Below are 8000 nucleotides of genomic sequence, written 5' to 3'. Positions count from 1 at the left end.
CCTGTGCATCCAGATTCCCCCCACACCCAGATCCTCCACTGAACTGCCCACACCCAGATTGCCCCACACAGAACCATCTCAACCCACACCTGGTTCCCCCCACATTAAGCCCCTCCACACTTGGAATCTGCCTTGCTGACCCTGCCTGCCCACACAGAGGGGCAGGGCCCTGGGATGTTTCTGGGCCTGGCCGGGTCCTTACGCTGTGTCAGGGTTTGGTGCAGCCTCACCACTGAGTCCATAGTCCGGAGTGGAGCTGCAGTGATCTCCCACCTCTGTGCAGCTAGTGGCCTGTGCTCCCCTCCCCAATGCCATGCTGGAGCCTCCACATTTATTTGATGAATAAAATTTGCAGAATTTTAAAATATTGTATGCAGAATTTTTAATTTTTTGGCACAGAATTTAAAATGTTTTGGTGCAGAATGCCCTCAGGAGCAAGAATTCTTCAGTTGACCTAACTACTGCTTCGGAGAGGGTGTATTTACTACAGCAAGGGAAAAAGTATCTACACTACAGTACTGCAGCTGTGTCACTCTAGCATTTGTAATGTATACATTCCAGTCATAAGGAAAGTTTCACGATCAATTTTCTTGGGTAGACATTTTGCTCAGTCCTGAGTTCTTTACCCATTTGTATTTTTCTTACAGTAAACAAAAAGGGTTATTGCAGTGGGTATCAAACTTTTTTATTGGCAACCCCTTTCAGATTGCAAGCCATTGAGTGTGACCCCCCTAATAAATTAAACACACTGTTTAATATATTTAACACCATTATAAATGCTGGCGGCAAGCAGGGTTTGGGGTGGAGGTTGACAGCTCGCGACCCCCCCCCCCATAATGACCTTGCGACCTCCTGGGGGGTCCCGACCCCCAGTTTGGGAACCCCTGGGTTAGTGTGTGTTTCTGGTCACAACACTTCTTTATAAAAAACCCCAAAAGTTTCCAATTATAAAAAGCATAGTGTGATGATGAGCTTTATTTAGTTTATGGTTATTTAGAAAGACTGACAGATTTCTTCAAAGTTTTAAACTGGTATGGGGCTGGATGACTCAGAACAGCAGTGATTAAATTCAAAGTTTTTCAACTCCACCCCACTAATTTGAAGCGGACCGAAGTTGGCCAAAATTGGAAGATTACCACAAGTTAGTTTGTCTAGTTCCTAGCGTTTGCCTGTACTCCTCACAGGATCCACCACAAGTTGCATTCTGCTGAACTGAGCAACCCTCCTATCATTAGAATTGCTCTCTGCAGTTCAGAGTTAAGACATTGGTGGGACACCTGCACTGCGTCTGTTGAGGCCACACCCACTGTGAATAACTAAAGGACTTCCATTTCCAGAACTGAATCTAAATTTCTATTTTTCATTTTTACCCAAATTACTGTACTCCTCTTTCAGCATAGAAATTTGTAACTGTTCAACCAGAGCCTAATTATCTTTATCACGTATACAGTAGCCTTCATAACATTGGTAAGTTTTTCGGTTTCTGTGAAGAATGGTCAGAAAGTAAACATCCATACTTTCAGAAGAATATACAGATCATAAATAAAATGGTTGGGCTCCTCATTATAGAGCCTGTTTTAAGAATAGAGAGTGTTGTGAGTTAGCTTGCAAGCCATCGGAATAAGAGGAACAAATGACAGCCAAAAACAAGTTGTGCTGCTGACTATTTACACTGACATGTTTTTTTAAACATGTCATCTTATTAGAATTCTGATAGAAGAATATTTCAAGAAAAACTGACTTACCCTGTATATTGTTGAGGTTTGTACAGGGCTTAGAGAAAGTCCCTATATCTTCTCAAAATACAAGAACAGCTAACTCCAGTTAAATTTACTACACATGCCCCCATATATTTCAACAAGGAAAAAATTTTCCCCGAGGAAATTTCTCAGTTTCTGGATTAAACCCAGTATTATTAGCTGCAGAATGAAATGATTAATGACGGATTCATTGAATTACTTCTTACGGGCGGTCACTAGAGCTTCCTCTAAACCTAAAACTGCCACTGTACATTTAACTAATGACAAATCATTTTTAAACTGTCAAAATTATAAACATCATAAAATTGTTTTATCACAGTGATTTTAATTACTGCACTTTAATGAAAGTACAAGTGATGTTTTTGTTTTCTTCACTTCAAAGTTATAAATTGAGAAACAGCCTGACTTACTGCATCCCCAAATATTATTACACTGTAAATTAAGTTCTAGATCCACAGTTGTGAATACTTGGTGTGAGCATTTCCAATTATTTGAGATGTGTAAATTTCCCTCCTAAAAATACAAGAAAAAAACGGAATTTAGAAAATGAGATTAAAAATCATTTTTCCAAGAATTACACAAGTTGGTTCCTGGTCACCATATTTAAAAGACTCCCCAAACAGAAGGCATTTTCCAAGAGGGAAAGTCCCCCTACCATTAATTAATAAACCATTCATTCATAGGAGAAATGCAACAACACTGCAATCTTAAATTCAAAAAGGTAACCAATCTGCAGATTTCACACATGGGTTATTCTAGGTTTGGTCATTGAAAAGTTTCAGTCATAAAACTATTGTTAATTACCTTTTTCATACATGCACAATCTTTATCACATAGAAGTTACTTAAAATACCTAGCTTTAGTTAAGAGTTTGTTCTTTTCTCCAAGGGAAACTGTAATCAGCCTAACAAACTTCACATTTTCCTTTACAGGTATGCTCCAAAGTCATCCTTATTACTGAAGTGTCATTGGGCCCAAACTCACTTAATGCAACTAATGTTCTGTGCTAAAAATGAATGGAAGACATAACATGTAAACTGAGGATGGAAATGAAGTCTGTGCTGCTCCTTTTCAGCATAGTACTTCAATTCTATGATAAGCGTAAGAAAGAGAAATCCATCCAGTAATATACTTAGCAAAGATGTCTGGTGGACTCACCAAATATGGGTAAATCCAGCTGTTTCGTTAAGATGTGCAAAGCAAAATGAACCCCAATAAACCTCAGTTACTTTAATGGACCACAGTTTCAGCATTCCAGTTATCTCACACAAAATCACTTTAATATGAGACTGCCCAGTGATGAAAGCACATTTTAATGCAAGATTTAGCATAACCCCAAATAGAGGATGATGAAATGAAAAGATATACAAGACCCAGAGAGCATCAATGAAGTGTTCTGCATTTTTCTAGATAAATTAATTGTAGCCTTTTACTGTGCATGACAGTCACAGCATACAAAAGAGAAACTGTGTCACTTTGAGTTTAAAAACATGCATATCATTAAAAGCAGAGTCATTTTCCTATATCAATCCAAAAAGGGAAAAAATCCAACTAAAGGAGAGGATTTACAGGCACTCAGAATTATTGGTCACAGTGGAAATGGAACTTAAAAAAAGGGGGCACTGTCAAGTTATATAAAACATAATTTGAACAATATTTTTCACCCATTTCATTGCCAAGCCTACAATTTCTTTAGATATTCTCCCTCTGTCTTCCTTCATCTGTAAGCAAGTACTTAAATATTTTTTTAAAATATTTTTAGTTTATTAGTTATGACAGATGCAGATAGTCCTGCTTGGAAACATGCATTTTCCTTTTGTCAACATAAACAGGTACAGTATGGGTAACAGTAGTGTAGGGATATTAAAGAAGGTACTAACAGTCATTCCCCCATAATTTGTCCCCCACACTTTAAAATCCAACAGTTTCACCAAGTACAAACATCTCTTGGGTCTTCTGTTAAAACTTGTAAGCTACTGTCTGTAGAAACCATTGATTATATCTGTCCTGTGAAAGATACTTTATCACTATGTAAAACTTACAAACAAGTTAATTGACTTTGTTCTTGAAGTAATTAATACAATGTAAACAAACGCTATAAGCCGTTAAGTGACTTTCACTTCATTGTAACAGCAAGGGCTCCTAGGAACAGACCCCCACCCTCTGTGATTAAAGGGCCGGGAGTCTCAAATGAATTAGCACACACCCCAAAAGTGGTGGAGACAGTAAATTAAAACACGGTTAAGATATGGAATGTATGTTGATGAATGCTTGATGTACATGAATGGTTAGGGAGGCGCCAGCCTAGAAAGGGAGTATCCATCGGCCGAAAAATGTGTCAAGTAGGACCACGAGACAACACCCCCCCACCCCTCCGGAGGGTAAACTGGGATCCACCCCATCACCTGGAAGGATGAGAAACACAAACTTTGGACAGTGTGGAGCCACCAGGAATGTGCCACTTTGGACAGAAATGTGCCATCTGCTGATTGAGTCAGCAACAGCAGGATGAAACTGCTCCCATAGAGTAACAGGAATTAATTCCTATAAGAATGGACTCTAAAGATTGAGGACTTTGAGTCTCTGGTTCTGCTGCCAGCCTCCAGGAGCATCAGGTGCACCTGACACGGACTCGGCTCCATCCTCATGACCAATATACCTGGCCAGTAACTTGGCATGAGTAACTTCTAGGCTGGTAACTATAACACCTATACAGAACTTGAATGAGAGAGAGAGAGTGTGTGTGTGTGTGTAAGGAATAAGTAGTGATAGGAATAGGTAGTCAAACAACGTTGTTTACTTTTATCTTTTGCTTTATCATTATATTTACAATAAATGTGGCATCTTTGCCTTATCCCTCTTAATAAGATCCTGCTGGTTTTTATTCTACTAGTATAACAGTAGTACCAACTTTCCTCCCCACTTCAGTGACTTGCCTGACCTGAACAGTGACAGAAAATAGTTCAGACTTGGCCTCTTCACTTCATACTAACAAGGAGCGCAGCCATGATGATGCCTTTGATGTAGATACCTGGCAATGACAGGCCCCCTGATGTTAATCCTTTTGGATAGTGGATGATTTTTGTGCTTAGGCTTAATCACCAAATTAAGACTGTGGCTACAAGGGGATTCTGCCATCAGTAGCAGAAAAAGGCCTGACCTCAAAACCTCACAGTTTCTTTCTGTGGTAGGTCTAGACCAGTGGCTCTCAGACTTTCCAGACTCCTGTACCCCTTTCAGTACCCTGTGGTACCCCTCCTCCGCCTCTCCCCCCCAGCCCAGGTGCTGCTGTGGAGAGATAGACCTGGGGAGAGTCCTCTCTCCCCACCGTAGCCCCAGAACACCCTCCTGCACCCCCAAACCCTGCATCCCCAGCCCCACCCCAGAGCCTGCACCCCCAGCCAAAGCCATCCCCCCCCACCCTAACACTATGCTCCATCCCTGAGCCCCTCATTCTGGCCCCACCCTACCCACAGCTGGAGCCCTCACATCCCTGCACCCCAACCCTCTGCCCCAGCCCTGAGCTCCCTCCCACACTCCAAACCCCTCGACCCCACCCCCACCATATGATTTTTTTTATATGTACCAATATGGAGGTGATGTGTACATCACCTCCATAACATCACCTCCATATTGGTGCACATCATAAAATTCATTCCGCACATGGGTGGGAAAAATTAGAAGGAACACTGCTAAGAGACACTTTCCAGCAAATCTATTAGTGACTTTCCACTCTCACCGAGGTGACGATTTCCATTGCACTGTATTTCTTTGCTCTCATGCCACAGTCACTATCCAGCTAGAATCTTTTCCATGGTTGCTCCAAACTGTGGTGGGAAAAGTCAGTCAGTCCACTGCCCCCAAATATCCTGTATTTTTATAGACACCTGTTAAGATAAGGACAGTAATTGATAAAGGAATATAAAAAAATTAAGTGAATATAAAGACCTTTTCACAAGACAGGCTATAATCCAGCAGTAACACACAACAGGGTGTGTTACTGGCTCATGAGTGCATTCCAGTGTGCATTGTGGGGCCTTTAATTTTTACTTGGAAAAAACTAGAGATGGGGGAAGGAAGAAGGCAGTTGCTAAATTCTGTTTTTCAGAACAATGATACAAGTGTCACAAGCCATACTTTCAGCAAAACCAGAAAAGTAGTTTTATAGGTGTGGCTCTGTGTACCAAAACCATTTCACACAGCACTGCTTGTCTACCAACAGCCATCTCTCCCCACTCTCCAAAACATGGCACCATCTCCCTCACTCTTTCCTTCTTCTGCTTTTCTTTCTCCTATCCCTGATCAGTTATTTCCATTCCGCCTTACTTTCCCTAGTGCCCTTGGATCATACCACTGAGTCAGACTGGCAGTTCAAAAGGTTTATTTCATGCTGTGGACAGATTTTCTAGAAGCAGCAGTTTCTTGCATGGTCTTTCAAAATGAGGGAGGAGAAATCCCTGTATCCGTCCTCATAGGCAAGCTCAGTATACAGTAAATCTAGCAGGATAAACACTATTTATCATTTCATAATATTTAGAATCAGGAGACAGTTCGAACAAATCACTAAACTATTTCCGTATGCATGCTGATTCCACATACCCATAACACCGTCCCATTCACCAGTCGCCTTTTTATCATTACAGTGAGCTTCACTGCACTTGTATTTGCTACAACGCTGAAATGTCAGCCACCATACAGCTCATTTATGAGATATATGTCAAGTTCTCCATGTTTAGGCTATAATAGTCACAAAGCAATCTAAGATCATGGCTACGCTACCCCTTATGTCTGCAAAACGTATGTCGCTCAGGGGTGTGAAAACCACACCCCTGTGCGACATACATTTTGCTGGCATAAGCACTTATGGGCACGGCGCTATGTTGGCGGGAGAGACACTGTCCCACCGACAAAGCTACCTCTGCTCATTTAGATGGTTTTATTACATCAACCGGAGAGCTCTCTCCCGTCAGCACAGAGGGACTACACAAGCAATCTTACATTGGTACAGCTTTGCCGCTGTAAGATTGCTAGCGTAGACATGGCCTAAACTGGTAAGAAGGAGGAGAAACAGAAAATAGGAATTTTGCTGTGCTTTAAATTAGTGGTTCTCAAACGTATTTGATCGCACCCCTCTTCTTTGTGTCTGTAGTAGTTTACACCCTCCCTCCTGCCACACAAGTACACATACCAATAAAAAAAAATCAACATGCAACTCTCACTAAATATTAAAAACAGTAAGGCATTGAATTCAAACAGAGCCATTTAAATATATAGTAAGTGAGATATGCTTACTGGCATCACACTGTTGTTAGGAGTGTGATGGGTGCGCCTGTTTTCTGGAGTGGAGCAATTCCACCAATTCCACGAATGAGCCAATGATCCATTGTAATAAGAGTAAAAGAAGAACTGTGATTGTGGTCAATGCTTACAATTAAATGTGCACACCGCGTCACAGCAAACGGATTAACGTACAGATGGCAACGCCTTTTTGTAATACTATGCAAGCTTAACAGAAACCCATAATGCACAGCGCCAGCTAGAGTCAAATGCATAGTGCCATTTGAGGACCTGATATGTCTGGAAGAATCAGCTCTGCTCCAAAATGTCTGTTAATCTATAAGGTGCCACAGGACTCTGTCGCTTTTTACAGCTTTGCTGGTTATTCATTGTGGTGGGGAAAATGTGTGCATTCTCCCTCCCCCCCCCCCCAAAGCATCTCACGCCCTTCACCCCTCCAGTTTGAGAACCTCTGCTTTAAATGAAGAACAGGAGTACTTGTGGCACCTCAGAGCTTTCGTGGGCTAGATCCCACTTCTTCGGATGCATAAATTTGTTAGTCTCTAAGGTGCCACAAGTACTCCTGTTCTTTTTGCGGATACAGACTAACACGGCTGCTACTCTGAAACCTGCTTTAAATGACTATATCAGTGACAAACTAACTTTTAAAGAAGGCATTAAATGGGTGTCCACTGTTTTACAAATGTGACCATCAGGAAAATATGTTAGTCAGATCTTTCAAAATGTGGGGTGGTAGATTACAGCTAAAGGGGTGTGGTCAGAGGGTTTTTCCTCCAATACTGAAGCTAGTTCTCTTGGGGTATTTGTTTCAGAGTAGCAGCCGTGTTAGTCTGTATCTGCAAAAAGAACAGGAGTACTTGTGGCACCTTAGAGTCTAACAAATTTATTAGAGCATAAGTTTTCGTGGACTACAACCCACTTCTTGGGATGCATATTTGTGTG

General features: G+C 41.4%; 1 long non-coding RNA gene across 1 annotated transcript; it reads right to left on the bottom strand.

Annotated features, from left to right (window-relative positions):
* Positions 1-2119: 2119 nt before the first annotated feature.
* Positions 2120-7439, bottom strand: LOC135980294 (uncharacterized). Its single transcript, XR_010597421.1, has 2 exons — positions 5500-7439; positions 2120-4791 (listed from the first exon to the last, which is right to left on the bottom strand). It is a non-coding gene; the product is annotated as an uncharacterized LOC135980294 (long non-coding RNA).
* Between the last annotated feature and the right edge of the window lie 561 nt (positions 7440-8000).

Source organism: Chrysemys picta, unplaced genomic scaffold (assembly GCF_011386835.1).
Source record: "Chrysemys picta bellii isolate R12L10 unplaced genomic scaffold, ASM1138683v2 scaf2565, whole genome shotgun sequence".
NCBI classification, from domain to species: domain Eukaryota; kingdom Metazoa; phylum Chordata; order Testudines; family Emydidae; genus Chrysemys; species Chrysemys picta.
Note: the sequence above shows the minus strand (reverse complement) of the source record. Positions and strands in the feature narration are given on the sequence as shown.